The 17,537-nt window shown below is 39.2% G+C and overlaps 1 pseudogene; it reads right to left on the bottom strand.

The window, feature by feature from the left end:
* Positions 1–1,138: 1,138 nt before the first annotated feature.
* On the bottom strand, positions 1,139–2,706 carry LOC107949329 (probable 2-oxoglutarate-dependent dioxygenase AOP1.2; annotated as a pseudogene).
* Between the last annotated feature and the right edge of the window lie 14,831 nt (positions 2,707–17,537).

Here is a 17,537-nt window from a genome sequence, read left to right as displayed (position 1 = left end):
GTAATCTCCATTTTTATTGCATGAAATGTAGAACAAAAAAGAGAATTGTAAAAAGAGTCAATGACCTGGAAAGGTGTAGATAGTCGAACAGAAAATGAGAGTCACATAGATTCAAGAAAAGTAAAAGCTTTGACATCTTGTTTGCTTGTTTTTTCTGGTCAGTTAATGTAACTTCTATGTTCTTTAAGGCTATGTTTGATTTATTTATATATTTAGTTTAGTTGATGTATTTGTGATTTTCTAAATTTAGTGAATGTATGGTTTTTATAATATGATTATATGGATGATTTTATGATGTATGTAATGATGGCATTACATGGATTGAATGAATTAAATTGTAATTGCTTGTGTGAACTTAGTTGATTAGGATATGATGACATGCTTAGGGTCCAAATGAAACGAGTGTTAATTAGGGATTATATGATGGCTTGAGATCAACATTTGTTGCGAATTCTCTGAAGTTAGTGTTAGCAGATCGTACTAAGCAAATGTAGCAGCCCAATATGTCAGAATGTAAACAATCAGTCCATGTATCCAAGTTCAATTTAAGGTAAAAATAAATAAAAAATGAAATATAAAATAAAGATATATTGATGATTTAGTATATTTATTAATTTATATATTTATTTATGCTTATTAACTATTATTATGTTTTTGATGTCCTAAACGTTAGATGCCAAAGGATGTCATATGTGTACCAATGTGCTTCTATTCTAAATTGTTGTAATGTTAAGGTAAGTTAAGTAAATTTCATATGGACTTACTAAGCATTCAAAATGCATACCAATTGTCTCTATTTTATCCTTATAGATTGTCTGTTTACAGAATGTGTTGGCTACAATATAATATATACATTTTTGGTGAATTTTAAGTGGAAAACAAAGTTTAATAATAACACGATTTATGCAACTTGAATCTAGATCATGCTTGAGACAGTGAACATTTGATTGTCACGCTAACACACGGAATTTATGATATAGTGATTATTAATTGCCAAATCTTAAAAATTGTAATAAGCAATTTGGCTACAATATAGTAATTATTGACGGGCCAAATCTTAGACAGCACAATAAGTTTAAGAGGAGCTATAACAGCCCAGATCTAAAAACACCTTTAGCTACTTCGGAGGAGAAATATTTCAAAATTCTTCATGGTTATGAGGTTTGAAGAGCATGGGATTTTTGTCATCCACAAGCTCAGTTGGAACCTTTACCATGTAGCCTCCTCTTACAGTTGAAAACAGTCCAATGCTATACCTATCTTCGTTAGCCTTCATCAAGACACGATGATAAGGAGAAGACAATCGACCATTTAACCATACCTGCAACAATATAAAAGTTTATGTTCAAGTCAAGCTATTTAAACACTTGTGACCCGTTTGGCTGTTAGTCTAATAACATGATAAAAAAAAGTTTATTTAGTATAAATTTAACTTGAAATTAGAGATAGGAGTAAAACTTTTTTCAAGAATTAAAACATTTCCTTCTCTTTGCTAGAAATAAATCATGGAGTGAATAAATATTACAAATTGAATAATATATTTGCTAACATATATATTAAAATATGTGTAAATATTAATACTTGATTATATCAAATAAGTGGAACTTACGCTAAGGCACTCTCCAATCATGACTATGAAAGAGTTGGGGGAAAACTTCATATTCATCCATTCACCATCTTTGTTTTGAATCTCCAATCCATTAACCTCGTTTTGATACAAAAGGGTCATCATATTAGTGTCACAGTGTGCAGGTACCCCAATGGTTTGCTCGTTGGCTTTTGGCTTTTCATATTTCATGATCCTCAATTGATAGTTTGCGATGTCAGTGAGCTCATCCATGTATTTCTCAAGCCCAAAACTCTCCAAAATCATCTTCAAAATTGTCTTTTCTAACTCTGATGTTAGTTGAATGAAAGATGCCAGAGTTTCACTGCCAAACACAAAGCAAATAATTAATAAAAACCAAGTCTACTAATTTTGATAAAGGGCTTTTTGATAGAGGGTTTTTGCATATTTAAAATTAAGAATCAGATTGTATTTAATTTATTTTTATATGTTAAATTAAAGAGTAAATTAATTTTTTGTATTAAAAATTTTGTCCATCTCTATTATTAAAATTAGTTTGGTGAATGAAATAACCAAAAAATTACACTTGACTATCCCCTGTTTCTCATATTGGTGTACAAGAATTAATTTTTAATAGTAAAAATAGATTAATAGAAAGGTTAGTTTGATTTTTTATCTAAAGTAAAATAATTAGTTTGTCCAGTTATTTAGTAGAGAAAACAAAATGCATTATGACTTGTATTACAATTTCTTCCATGGAATTTTTACCGTACCTGAAAGCTATATTTCCCTGAGGCCATAAACTGGTGGTGAGGTATTGTTCAATGTTTTCAGCAATATAAGCATCATCCACCGCCATGCTTTGAAACACACCAGATGGAGGACACGAATAGCCACAAAAGGGCTTATCGGAAACAAACAGTTTTTTGTTTGTAAAGGCAAGTCAAAGACCTCTTGCAAAGCCCCAAATACTGCCTTTCGAAGCTCCAGGATTGGATCAAACAAAGCCTCGAAACAACCGTACTCCTCCAGTGCTTCCCGAACTTGGGATTTCACTAAATCCCATTCGGGGCTGCCCGGTTTCAGGTTTGGTTTGAGAAATCTATGACTGGAACCATTGCCTGAGTTGTTAAGCTCATCTCTGTGTTTATATCAAACAATAATGCTTGAATGGTACCTTTTATATACAATCCAGGAGATTTATAAACAATTTTTTTTTATGAAAAAAAAATCTCTATTATACAAATAATTTATACATTGAATAGCGATATTAACTATCCCAGTTAGATTGTTTTTTTCCTCTCTTGTTGCTGTTATTCGTCTGTAAGTAGCAGCCGGCCGTCACAAATCACAACCATTTGGATTAATCTGTTTACATAGACACTGACGACTTCGATATGCTTACGAATGATATATATATATACACTATTTTGAATATTGCGATAACATTTGAATTGAATATTTTAATTACTATTTACAATGAATAATCAACATAGTTATTAACTTTTCGGGTTTAGGGTTTAATAGGTAAGTGAGGAATTTTTGAAAATGGAGAAAGATCCGATAACAGTTTCCTTTCACAACATTTCAGTGACCATGCACTGGAAAGGTTTATGGGCATTGTTTAGGTACCATGGAGACGTCATTGATGCATTGAATGGAAGAAGATTTGGTTTTGTGAGATATGAGAAAATGATGGATGCTCAAAGCGTTATAAGCCGATAAAAAGATTTCGTCATTTTAGGGAATTGGATTTCTGTAGACTTAGCAAGATTCAAGGGGAGAAGACAAGTTTGGAGAAAAGTTTCTTTGGAAGGGATACCAAAACAGCAGCAGGTTGTTAATAACGATGCAGGGAAGGAGAAAGTAAAAATATTGAAAGATAGTAGAATGGATTTAGGAGAAAACTCCATGAGAAGTAGCAACGATTTGAGTAAGCAGAAGGTAAAGATATATTGCAAGGAGAGGAACTTGATTAAGTTGGTTCAGGGACATGTTGACAACGAGCAACTGTGAAAGCTTCAAAAATGCCTGGTAGGAATTACTTCTATGTGGTGTGATACAAAGAGTTTAACTGAAAGAATAGCTAGAATTGGATTGGGGGAGATTAAAATCAGAAGGACTCAAAGAAGGCATTTTTTGATTGAAATACCCGACATGGAACTGTTAGAGTTATTAAAGCAGCACGATTGGACCGTATCTGAGGGAGTTTTTTTGTTAAAATTGAGCCTTGGTCGGAGAGCTTGGCAGTGAAGGAGAGAGTATTTTGGATTGAAGTATTAGGCATTCCCTTACACTGTTGGAATTATACTTCTTTCAAAAGAATAGTTGGAGTATGGGGAGGATTAATATTTCTCGATGAGAATTCGACGATGGTGAAAAGTTTCGATAAAATGTTGATGCTGGTATCCACCAAGCAACTAGAAAGGACTGATGAGTTAATCTATTTAGAGGTGGGGAAGGTGAATTTTCGATTAGAGTTATTGAAACAGGACTGTCGGAATTTTTTGACGAATCAAGCAGGGGTTATGGAGTGAAGGATAAAGAAGAGTGGGAATTAGTGCAGGAAAGGGATGACACCATTGTGTCAGATTCTTAATCGGCGACGAGGACAAGTCCGGAAAAGGCTTCAGAAGAGAGACAAAATCTGAAGGACGAAGCAATTAATGTAATCATCCTTGAGAAAACAAACGTCAATGTTGGGTGTTAGAGTTCTGCAGAAAATGTTTTAAGAATGGAAGAGGAACAGTTGAGTGGTTATAGGGCCGGTATTAGTTTGGGTGAGAAGGACAAAAACTGTTGTAACATCCGGGCTTTGGAAGATGTCAGCAATATGGGCTTTCAAGTAGCTGAATTAGGCCTAGTAAATCAAGTTGGGGGTCAAGAAGAACGAAGGGATGATGAAGTGGCAGTGGCCTAGTAAATCAATATGGTCTTTTACTCGACGCATATAATTGCGTTTTTCTAAAATAAAACAAGTTTCGTATTTAGACAATTCGAGAAAATTGCGCCCTAACTTACTGGGTTTCGGTTTTCCTCGTTTAAATCTAAATAACGATATAATCCTCTTAAATCGCAATACGAAAAAACACTTATTTTTGGAAGTATGAGGTGTTGTGCCCTAACTTACTGGGTACGACAGTTTGTCACCTTGAAATAAGAATTTGTTTAAAAATAAAGGCAATATTTGGTATTAGGAAATTCGAGAAAACGTGCCCTAACTTACTGGGTTTCGACTTTTCTTGTTTATCCTAAATAACCAAACAGCCTTTTAAAAAAATTTTAGAATATATGAATTTTAAATAAAGGCAAGCTCATTCTCAAAGTTTGAGATGTCGTGTCCTAACTTACTAAGCGTGACATTTTATTACTTCGAGATGAGAGAGTCTTTAACATTTGTTTTAATTTATTCGGTCATTTTCAAATTAGCATTTTTACGAAGAGGGATCGTATTTCAATGTCTTTCAAGCTTTCCTTTTTCGACACTAAGATATTAATTAATCAACTAGGTACCAATTTTTGGGCGCTACGAGGGTGCTAATCCTTCCTCGTGCGTAACCGACTCCCGAACCTATTTTCTTGATTTACGTGGACCAAAATCGTTGTTTAAATAAATCAAACCATTCATTAAAAACAACCACTTTTACAAGGTGATCCAATCACACCTAAAAAGATTGGTGGCGTCTCCCGTTTTTGTTTTTTCTCCAAGTCGATACCCATTTTCCAAAAAATGGTTACGACAGCTTGGCGACTCCACTAGGGACAAAATAAGAGAGTCAAGCCACAAGTTGATTAACTTTTGTCTTTTTGTCGAAAATTGAAAATTTGATTTTGATATACGATCCTTTCATTGCATTTCACCCGTTTTTCTTGCGGTTTTCATCATTTTATTCCTATCGCTTCGAGTTTTTATGCATATATCCTCTCACATTGCATTGCATGACCGTTGTGGTCACGCCCCTTTAAGTGGGAGTGAGAAACTACTCCTTCGTGAGGTTTTCACCTCCGTGCAGGATAGTGGATCGCTTTCGGGATACATCCGTACCTATGTCTTCGTGAGATTTTCATCTCCGTGCAGCCATAGGGAAATGTATTCCCCTGAACTGAACTCGGTTTGTATGAGCCTATAATGGGTGAAGACCAAGGAATCTGCTGGTTCAGGTACCCTTACTCTAGAACCAAGCACCATGTAGCGAGCCTTAAGAACCCACCCTAGGTAGAGCCACTCCGAAACCCTAGTGGTTACCTGAGCAAGTGCTATATTTATTATTCTTTGTTTGCTTTAAACTGTGCATAAATTACTGACTTGCTTTGTTTTACTTTGATTGTATTTGCATGGCATTTTCATCATAAAAGGTGTTGATTTGCATCCGGTTCCTAAATAGATAGTTTGTCATGGAAAAGGGGGGTTTTGATAAAGTAGAAGACAACGCGGCTGTCCGGATATGGGCTGAGACAGCACAACAAGAGAAAGGTGACAGTCTTACCGGGGGGTACGTGTCAGAGTTATGGAACTTTACTCGGATCAGCGTAACTCAGAATAATCTCCAAGAGATGAAAGAAATTTGGGGACTGTGGGATGACGAGGTCAAACAGCTATTCTATTGTCATTACGATGATTTACCTTATCTGCTCGATATCAAGGTAGATGAACACCTGTTTCGAGCCCTTGCCCAATATTGGAATTCTGCTTACAGTTGCTTCACTTTTGGGAAAGTAGATTTGGTACCTACTATAGAAGAATACACGACCTTGCTCCATTGCCCAAAGATTCAGGTTGACAGAATTTATGCCAGACCTGCTAACGTTCCAGCATTTTCAAAAAAGCTGATGAACATCACAGGGATGAGCGAACAGTGAGTGACAAATTGGATCAAACAAAAAGGAGATGGTAAATGCATTCCTTGGAGGAACCTGAGGGATCTAATCTTAGCGCACCCCGATGTGAAGAAAAGGGTAGATGTCTTCGCCTTGAGCATTTATGGACTGGTCATCTTCCCCAAAGCTTTGGGGCATGTAGACGAGGCTATTGCCGACCTTTTTGACAGGCTTGGTAAAGGAACCACACCTATACCCGCAATCTTGGCTGAAACTTTCAGATCATTGAATGCTTGTAGAAGAGCGGGTGAAGGGAGATTTATTAGATGCGCACAGCTCTTGCTATCTTGGTTCCACAGCCATTTTTGGAAAGTGAAAAAGGTCTCGTATCGTATCTTCTCTGAAAATTACTCTCCGCTGAAAGAGTTAGTGGCTACACCAAGGCGAGATGATGTTACAGAAGAAAATTGGATGACGTTTCTCCAAAGTTTGCAAGAAGAAGATGTTGAATGGAGAGCCCCGTGGATGGTTCCTGATGAAATATTATACCGATGCGGAGACTTCGATTGGGTTCCCTTTTAGGAGTATGGGGAGCTGTCGGGTATGCTCCTTTGCTTGCATTGCGACAGTACAATCCAAACAATTTACACCACCAACATACGGGTTAGCCCAGTGCGAGTTCGTGTTCACAGGGAATAATTACAAAAAGAAAGTTCGCGAGATATCAAATGCCTAGAACCAGACTCGTAGAATGAAAAAATTTACTGCCAATCCCATGACTACTCCTGAGTATGACCGATGGTGGAATCAGAGACTTAACGACAACATCCCTACATCAGATCAAGGGAATCCTCAGTCAATAGAAGAGCAGTTGAAAGTAATCCCCTCTGAGCTAGAAATCATCAGGCAAGATTTTGAGAGAAAGAGTCTGGAGCTAGAAAAAAGGATCGAGCAGTTGGAAGAAGAAAAATGCAGTTAGGGTTAGATGTCGATGTCCAGAAACTAGAAGCTGAAAAACTCAGAAAAGGGAAAAACAAGGCTGAAGAGGACTTGGACAGTTTGAAAACGGACTATAAGAAGCTGCGCAGATCAATGAGAACTGCTGGGTTAGGAAAAACATCCGAACAGTGGCGACATGAAGTTAAAGAAGAACAAAGGAAAGCCAACCAGTGGGAAAAAAATTTCGCGATGCTCAAGCTCGAGAAGGTGCTCTGAAAAGAAGTTTGGTAGAAAGCCAAAATGAGAAAGAAGGGTTAAAGACCCGGGTATTAGAGTTAAAGAGGTCATTGTATTAGTATCGCTTGCGTAACTCTGCAATGGAGTTGAAAGCTAGTCAGAACAGAATCGAAGAATTAAAAGAGAATATAGAAGAACTCAAAACAGTACTGCAAAATCATGAACTTCAGATAGAACTTCTCGAGGTAAATAACGAGCGATGGAATGAGCAACTTCATCAATCTCAAGACCAAGTCAGGAGCAGGGACTATGTCATGGGGGAAGCTTTGACTTAAGTGCGAGAAGTGGCTGACCACTTGCAAACATTAGCAGTACAAGCCGATATGATGAGTTTAAAATACGAGTCAGAATCGGACCGAGGCCGAAAGCTAGCTTGGCTTCTTAGGCAGGTCAAGGCCTTAAGTATCAGGGCCAAGCCTTATATGTAATCTATTTTATGTAAAGAAACTTGTTTTCTAGAAAAGTTATTCTAATGAAATCGAATTGGAATCAACGCTTTTTTGCATTCATTGCATTCATTGCATTCATGCATCGGCATTGCATCACACGCACTAAAACTCACAAAAAACCCTAAAAATCATGGCAGTTACCCTGGAACATAATTACGGTATAAGAGGAAAAACAAGAGCAATGGATCAAAGGCTAGAGAGATTGGAACAAATGCAAAAAGAGATGCAGGATCAATTACAAACACGTATGCAAGAACAACTTGCCAAAATCCAGCAAGATATGAGGGACCATATGTTGGAGTCCCAAAAAAGCATGATGGACCAATTAACTCGTCAATTGCCTGGCGGATTAGAAAAAGAGAAAAGGCCTTTGATCAATGGGGAGAAGATAATGAAGATCCTACCTACCCTCCGGGTGTTGCCCCAGCGGATGTTCAGACACAACTGGCATGTACCCAAGAAGGCCATCGGTCACAATTAGGCCCCAACCATTTAGGCCGGTGTTTCGGGACCGATGAATTATCAGGCCGGCTCGGGCTCTAATTTGGGGGACAACCCAACCAACCCTGTGGTCCTCAATCTTGATAAGTAATAGAAGCAGAAAAGACAATGGTAGAACTCCCGAGAGAGCTTGAAGAAAGGTGTAGATGGTTGGAAGAAAAATTTAAAGAAATGGAAAGCACCGACTATCGCGGTGGAATCGATGCTAAGGAATTAAGTTTGGTTCCTGACCTGGTACTCCCTCCCAAGTTCAAAACTCCAGAATTTGAGAAATATAACGGGACTAGCTGTCCCGAAGCTCACATCACTATGTTCTGTAGACGAATGACAGGCCATGTCAACAATGACCAACTATTAATTCACTGCTTTCAAGAAAGTCTGGTTGGGGCCGCTTCTAGATGGTATAACCAACTGAGTCGCGCCCAGATCAGTTCATGGAAAGATTTAACACAAGCCTTCATGAAGCAGTACGGTCATGTGGCGTACATAGCCCCTTATAGAATCACTTTATAGAATATGGAGAAAAGCATAATGTGAGCTTTAGGCAGTACGCCCAGCGATGGAGAGAAGTGGCCACATAGGTCTAACCCCCTCTGTTGGAAAAGGAAACCACTATGCTCTTCATTAATACCCTGAAGGCACCTTTTATTAACCACATCTGGGTAGCGCAACCAAGAGTTTTTCGGACATAGTAATGTCTGGAGAAATGATAGAAAATGCCATAAGATGTGGGAAAATAGAGGCTGGATAAAACGCTAAGAGGTCAGCGCGAGAAAGAAAGAGTACGAGGTGAATAATGTGAGCTCATATTCGAAATCGATTACCGTAAGCCAACCAAGGTCGACAACTACTGGACAGCAGGGCCCACCCAGACCAGAGCCCAACACAAAACAAAATAGGGAGAAACTTCAATTTATGCCCATTCCAATTACGTACAAGGAGTTATACCAGAGTTTATTTGATGCACATGTCGTGTCTCCCTTCTATTTGAAGCCAATGCAACCTCCATACCCCAAATGGTATGACGCAAATGCCCAATGCGAATACCATACGGGAGCCACAGGACACTCGATAGAAAACTGCACCACTTTCAAGAAATTGGTTGAAAAACTCATCAATATGGGGATTGTGAAATTTGATGATGCATCCAATACAGAGAACCCATTACCTAACCATGGGATAAGGGAATAAATACGATAATCGAGAGTTCGGGGAAAGAAATTAAGGTGAATATTGTAGAAGTGAACACCCCGCTGAAAGAAGTATGGAAGAAAATGGTGGAAAGAGGGTTGATAACACAGAATTCAAGAGTCAGACCCCAAGAAGCAAAAATTATTGCGAGTTCCATGATCAAGAAGATCACGAGATTCAGAAATGCAGCGAATTCAGGGTTTTATTACAAGGATTGATGGATAATAAGGAGCTGAAATTCTTTGAATATATTGGGAGCCCAACAGATGTGTTGCCTTCGAAGAAAGGTCGATGAAGGACGTTTACAAAGTCAACCGCCCAGTGGTTATCATATCGCGTCCGAGAATGAATGAAGTCAGGGCACAAGTTGCGCCAAAGGTCGTAATCCAGAAGCCCGTTGCTTTCCCTTATAAAGATAGCAAAAGGGTACCGTGGAACTATAACTGCAATGTGACAATCCTGGGAGAGGAGATCCCGATTAATGCATCAGAGGAAGGTCAAGATGAGGGTTTTTATACGCGCAGCGGAAGGCGTTATACCCTAAATACAAAAGTCGAGCAGGTTAAAGGAAATCATTAGCAATTGAACAAGAGAAAGAGAAGCCGGCGGGACCTAAACCAACTGTTAATGAGCCAGTGACTGAAAAAGAAGCAAAAGAATTCTTAAAATTCTTGAAGCACAGCGAATATAGTGTCATAGAATAGTTGCACAAACAGCCAGCTCGTATATCGGTACTAGCCTTATTCTTGAGCTCCGAAACCCATCGCAGCGCATTGATAAAGGTGCTGAATGAAACTTATATTGCTAACGATATCTCTGTAAACAAACTGGACCACTTAGTCAACAATATAAGTGCTGACAACTTTATTTTCTTTAACGACGATGAAATACCACCGGGAGGTATGGGGTCCACAAAGGCTTTGCACATTACCACACGTTGCAAGGGATTCACATTGCCGGGGGTATTGATTGATAATGGATCGGCACTAAACGTCCTACCTCTATCCATATTAAATAAGTTGCCCGTGGATAGTTCCCATATGAAAACATGCCAAAATATGGTGAGGGCATTCGATGGTACCGAAAGGAAAGTAATGGGGATGATCGAAATACCCCTTTTAATTGGCCCTAGCACGTACGAGATAGATTTCTTGGTAATGGACATCAGGCCCTCTTACAATTGCTTATTGGGAAGGCCTTGGATTCACTCAGCGGGGGCAGTGCCGTCATCGTTACACCAAAAGCTCAAATTTATAACGGAAGGACGATTGGTGACCGTGAATGCAGAAGAAGATATCATTGCATCCGTTACCAGTAATGCACCATATGTGGGGACAGATGATGAAGCCTTAGAGTGTTCTTTTCGGTCGTTAGAATTTGTAAATGCGACCTTTGTTGTTGAAGGAAATAAGATCCCGACGCCCAACATCTCTAAAACTACAAGAATGGGCCTCCTACTGACGGTTGGGAAAGGAGCTTTGCTAGGGAAAGGGCTTGGAAGAAGCCTACAAAGGAAGGTTGAAGCACCTATGCTCATGGACAAACGAGACCGCTTTGGCTTAGGATTCAAGCCGGATGCAAAACAAAAGAAAAAAGAGCAAGAGAAGAAACAAGAAAGGAGAAGAGCGCGTTTAAGTGGGGAAGAGGTTAAGTGGGAGCCGATGACCTTTCCCCACATATCCAGAACATTCGTGTCAGGAGGGACTATTTACTCTGAAGGAAGAGCAACAAGGAAAGGATTTTCTAAAGAAATGTTGGAAGACTTAAGCATTAATGCCGCATATAAAGAAAGGAATGGAGTTGAAGATTTGTCGGGCATTCGCCCTTATGAGCCAGAAAGTGTTCTGAATAATTGGACTGCGAAAGAGATTCCTATAGTCTTTAGAACTAACACAGAGTAATACTCAAAACACACCTATTACTTCAGGCCTAGGAGTGATAAGTGTCCTTTTGTGAAATAGGCTTATGTTTGAAATTGTTATTTTAATGAAATGCATCTTTTTGACTTATTTCGTGCAAATATTCTTTTATTCTTTCATTCATGATCATACCATACATATCATTATTCTTAGATTCTCTTGTTCTTTGTATCTTTCTTCGCACCTACAACAGGTCTCCAGATATCAACGATGTGAGTGACGTTGCTACTAACTCAGAGTCTCCTTTTGAGCGAGATATGTGTCTAGAAGGATCTCAGAACTTTGAGGATAACTGAGACTGTAACTTATCCCCTGATTTGTTAAGGATGGTAGAACACGGGGAGAAACAGATTCTACCCCACAAAGAGACCGTAGAAGTCGTAAACTTGGGAGATGAAATAGAAAAGAAAGAAGTAAAGATCGGGCTTGTATTACCACTAAGACAAAGTGGGACCTTGTGGAGTTACTCCAGGAGTTCAAAGATGTCTTTGCATGGTCATATCAAGACATGCCTGGGCTAAGGACTGACATTGTGGTACACAGACTCCCCATCAAAGAAGAATGCAAGCCAGTTCAGCAAAAGCTTCGAAGGATGAGACCCGATGTGTTGTTGAAAATAAAAGAAGAGGTCAAGAAGCAATTCGGTTCTGGTTTTCTACAAGTGGTTAAGTACTCGGAATGGGTAGCCAATATTGTCCCTATCTCTAAGAAAGATGGAAAAGTACGGATGTGTGTGGACTACAGGGATCTGAACAAAGCCAGCCCGAAGGATAATTTCCCGTTGCCTCATATTGACACATTAGTGGATAACACGGCAGGTTACTCACTCTTCTCGTTCATGGACAGTTTCTCAAGGTACAATCAGATCAAAATGCATCCTGAAGACATGAATAAAACTATATTTGTGACCATGTGGGGAACCTTTTGCTATAAGGTGATGCCGTTTGGATTGAAAAATGCGGGAGCAACATATTAGAGAGCCATGGTAACCCTATTCCACGATATGATGTATAAAGAAATTGAAGTCTACGTTGACGACATGATCGCCAAATCTCGGACTGAAGAAGAGCATGTGTAAGGCTTGAGGAAATTATTTTTGAGGTTGAGAAAATTCCAGCTGAAACTCAATCCAGCAAAATGTACCTTCGGGGTCAGGTCAGAAAAACTACTAAGGTTCGTGGTTAATGAGAAAAGGATTGAGATTGACCCAGATAAAGTCAAAGCCATACAAGAGTTACCTCCACCACGTACTCAAAAGGAAGTTCGAGGATTCCTAGGAAGATTAAATTACATCGGTCCGTTTATTTCACAACTAACCGAAAAATGTGACCCCATATTCCGTCTCCTTAAGAAACACAACCCTGGTGTTTGGGACGAGGAATGCCAGAAGACTTTCGACAAAGTTAAGCAATATTTGTCTAACGTCCCAGTGTTAACACCACCTAGCCCAGATAAGCCACTGATATTGTATTTGGCGGTATTTGAAAATTCTATGGGATGTGTGCTTGACCAACACGATGAATCAGGAAAGAAACAAAAAGCGATATACTACCTCAGTAAAAAGTTTACTGAGTGTGAGGCGAGATACTCGTTCAATGAAAAGTTGTGTTGTGCCTTAATCTGGACAACCCGAAGACTAATACAATACATGTTGTACCACACAACTTGGCTGATCTCTAAAATGGATCCCTTGAAGTATTTGATGGAGTCGATTGCTTTGAACGGGAGAATGGCCCGATGGCAAATTTTACTTTCTGAATTCGATATAGTCTACGTGAACCAGAAGGCCATAAAAGGGAGTGCGATAGCAGATTTTCTGGCCAGCAGAGCCCTAGAGGACAACGAACCTCTGAACTTTGACTTCCCAAATAAAGATCTAATGTATATAACAACCACTGAAGAAGACCCTCAAGAAGGTCATCCTTGGAAGCTAAACTTTGATGGAGCATCAAATGCTGTAGGTAACGGAATCGGGGCAGTCCTGGTACCCCCAAACGGAAATCATTCCCCATTCACTAGTAAGTTGGATTTTGACTGCACGAACAATATGGCAGAGTACAAAGCATGCATCATGGGAATTCGTGCGGCCATAGAGCGTAAAATCAATGTGTTAGAAGTATACGAAGATTCTGCCCTAGTGATTTATCAACTCAAAGGTGAATGGGAGACAAGGGAACCCAAATTGATTAATTACTGAAGGATGATCCTTGAGTTAATTAAAGATTTTGATGATATTGTCTTCAGCTACCTCCCGCGAGAAGAAAATCAGATGGCTGACGCCTTAGCGACTTTAGCCTCTATGATCAAGGTGAACAAGCAAGAGGATGTGAAACCAATCCAAATGAGTATTTATGAAGCTCCGGCTCATTGTTATAACCTCGAAGAAAAAGAAGAGAATGATGATCACACTTGGTACCACGATATCCTGCGATTGTGAAGAATCGTAAGTACCCCGACCAAGCTACTAAGAATGACAAAAGGACGTTGAGAAGACTGGCCAGTGATTATGTCTTAGACGGGGAGATCCTATACAAAAGAATGAAGGATTAGGTACTATTAAGATGTGTAGACGCTATCGAGACTAAGAAAATCTTAAAAGAAGTCCATGAGGGCATCTGTGGGACACACGTTAATGGTTTTATAATGGCTAGGCAAATTATGAGGTTCGGTTATTATTGGTCTACCATGGAAGGAGACTGCATTAACTACGCCAAAAGATGTCATAAGTGCCAAATCTATGGAGACAAGATTAATGTACCTCCTTCGCCTCTGCATGTCATGACTTCACCATGGCCTTTCTCGATGTGGGGCATGGATGTGATTGGACCAATTTCACCAAAAGCTTCGAACGGACATCGATTCATCTTTGTGGACATCGATTATTTCACCAAGTGGGTGGAGGCCGCTTCATATGCCAATGTTACGAAGTCGGCAGTTAGCAAGTTCTTGAAAAAGGAGATCATTTGTCGATATGGAATGCCAGAAAAGATCATATCTGACAACGCATTAAATTTAAACAACAACATGATAGCGGATGTCTGCAGTCAGTTCAAGATCAGACACCACAACTCGTCACCATACCGCCCGAAGATGAACGGTGCAGTTGAGGCAGCTAATAAAAACATTAAGAGGATCGTAGGGAAAATGACTGAGACTTACAAAGACTGGCACGAAAAGCTACCATTTGCTCTCTATGCTTATCGAACGTCTGTCAGAACTTTCACTGGGGCAACGCCTTTCTCATTGGTTTATGGAATGGAGGCAGTTTTACCTATCGAGGTTGAGATTCCTTCCCTCAGAGTTTTGTCAGAGGTAAAGTTGGATAAAGCAGAATGGATCCAGTCCCGATACGATCAGCTGAATTTGATTGAAGAAAATAGGCTAAGGGCTATTCGCCATGGTCAGATGTACCAAAAGCGAATGATGCGAGCTTACAACAAAAAGGTTCACCCTAGAGAATTCCATGAGGGAGACCTAGTATTGAAAAAGATCCTGCCCATACAAAAGGATTTCAAAGGAAAATGGATGCCGAATTGGGAAGGACGTTATGTGGTGAAGAAAGCCTTTTCTAGAGGAGCATTGATATTAGCAGAGATGGATGGCAAAACTTTACCCAATCCCGTGAATTCGGATTCGGTTAAGAAATACTTCGCCTAAAAAAAAAAGAGGCTAAGGTGAAAACCAGCAAAGGGTACCTTGAGATTAAAGGGATTTTGAATTGAAAACTTGTAAAAGGGCGATTCAAATTTTGATTAAAGATGGGGCATACGGTAATCTTACGATACCTAAATTAACAAGGAAGAGAGATGTTACATCTTGGGGCATCTACAAGAGTACTCTGGACCCCCTAAACACATATTGAGCTTAAAAAGGAATCCTCAAGAAGTTCGTACGGAGAAGCTCACGCTGCGATATCTGGGGCACCTATTTTCTTTCTATTCATTTTGTATTCCAGTAATATTTGTTGTCCGTGGTTAATCTATCCCCTTCAAATTTTGTTTCTGACAAATTTCAGTTCTGTCATTGTTACGATATTTTTCAAGCATTTTGCACTGAAATAATGATTAATGGACTAAAGTCATTTTTGCAAAAAAAAAAAGAAAGAGTTCTGAATATTACTCTGAAAGTCTGTAAATAGTACAGGAACCTGAAATAGGGCTATTATTTAGAACTAACCAAACTTAAAGATTGGAAGCATTTGAGGAGAAAAACTTTAAATTGAGACTACCTCTTCGGGTTTTCTGTTCAAAGATCTAAGCTGAACAAGAAGACAGGGTACCGTTTTAGTAATCGAACCTTGATGGACAAAGGGCAATGACAACCCGTACATTTAAAAAGGGATTCATTCTCACAACATGCTGCACTTGTGTATTCATTCGTGACACATCTAGTTAGGAGCATTTGATTCATTTCGATCATAGCATCCTGGTTATTTGACATAAGCATCACATTTAGTTAGGATCATTTGATTCATTTCAATGATAGCGTCCTAATTATTTGGCATAAACATAGTTATATGAAACTGATTTTACAGATCATGTTCCCCAGAAGACAGTGCAGTGGAATCGGTGAATTCACAAGCCTTAAACCCCTAAGCAGTAGGGTAACAGGCTGAATTTACAAATCTTAACCCCCTAAGCAGTAAGGAAACAGATCGAAGATGATGGGCCTTAAAACCCTAAGCAGTAGGGTAACAGGCTGAATTTACAAGATCTTAACCCCCTAAGCAGTAGGGAAACAGATCGAAGGCGATGAACCTTAAACCCTTAAGCAGTAGGGTAACAGGCTGAATTTACAAGATCTTAACCCCCTAAGCAGTAGGGAAATAGATCGAAGGCGATGGACCTTAAACCCCTAAGCAGTAGGGTAACAGGCTGAAAATTATAGATTCTATATTCCTGAAATGGCGTTGGAGCGGCTCGAAGCCACAGCAGATCTCCTCGAAGTTTCAGTGGAGTAGATTGGAGTCACATGTCTTATCTTCTTGAAGCTGCAACAGACTGAAGATAGCAGATCTTATTTCTCTGAAGCTGCAATAGAGCAAAGTAAAGTGACAAGCCACAGTAGACTGCAATGAGACTAGCCGAAGAAGAGAAGCACCAAAAGTTAAGACTCGGCGAAACCGACCAAAATTGGCCCTTTTAAAGTCTTTGCTCTATTCCCGTTACACGACAATGAGAAAAGAGGGGCAGCTGTTGAGGCCCAATTTTGGCCCAACTTAATACCTAACCCTAGCCCAATACCCAAAAAAAAAATTTCTAGGTGTGCTGCCCTACTGTCTACCACCATAACCCACTCCATAGTTGGCCACCCACCCCATTTGCTCCACTTGCCTGCAATGGAAAAGGCAAATAAATTAAAAAAAAAAGAACAAGTTGTAAAAGGTTAAATAAAGCCACAATCTCAAGGTCGTTATTGGATTCAGAAAAGAGTATATTGAGCAGGTTGAAATCATTGGTTGGGAACTTGGTGCTAGATCCTGTAGTGGAGGATCGTCTAATGTGGATTGATGAAAAAGACGGACAGTTTTGTAATCATTATTTTTCCAAGAGATTATGGAACTGAAGGTTCTAGAGTTTGCAATTTCTTGTGGATGATGGCAATTTAGTGAATCCTAAATACGAATTTTCTGACATGAGGGGACGTGCGATTGGATCTGTCAAAATATGGTTGTCTGTGGTATATTGACAGGGTGACTTTCAATATAAATTTGTTAATGGTTTTAGGTGCAAGATTTTCCTTTGGTGGGTTTTGCAATGGAAACCTGTTAGGAGTTTTGATGATTTCTTTTTGCTATGTTGTAATGTGAATTTGACAGGACTCCATAAAAGTTTATGGCTGATATCGATTTTAACG

The sequence above is a fragment of the Gossypium hirsutum genome, chromosome A04 (genome assembly GCF_007990345.1).
Source record: "Gossypium hirsutum isolate 1008001.06 chromosome A04, Gossypium_hirsutum_v2.1, whole genome shotgun sequence".
Lineage (NCBI taxonomy): Eukaryota > Viridiplantae > Streptophyta > Magnoliopsida > Malvales > Malvaceae > Gossypium > Gossypium hirsutum.
The sequence above is the reverse complement of the archived record's forward strand: the minus strand, read 5'-3'. Positions and strand labels throughout refer to the sequence as shown.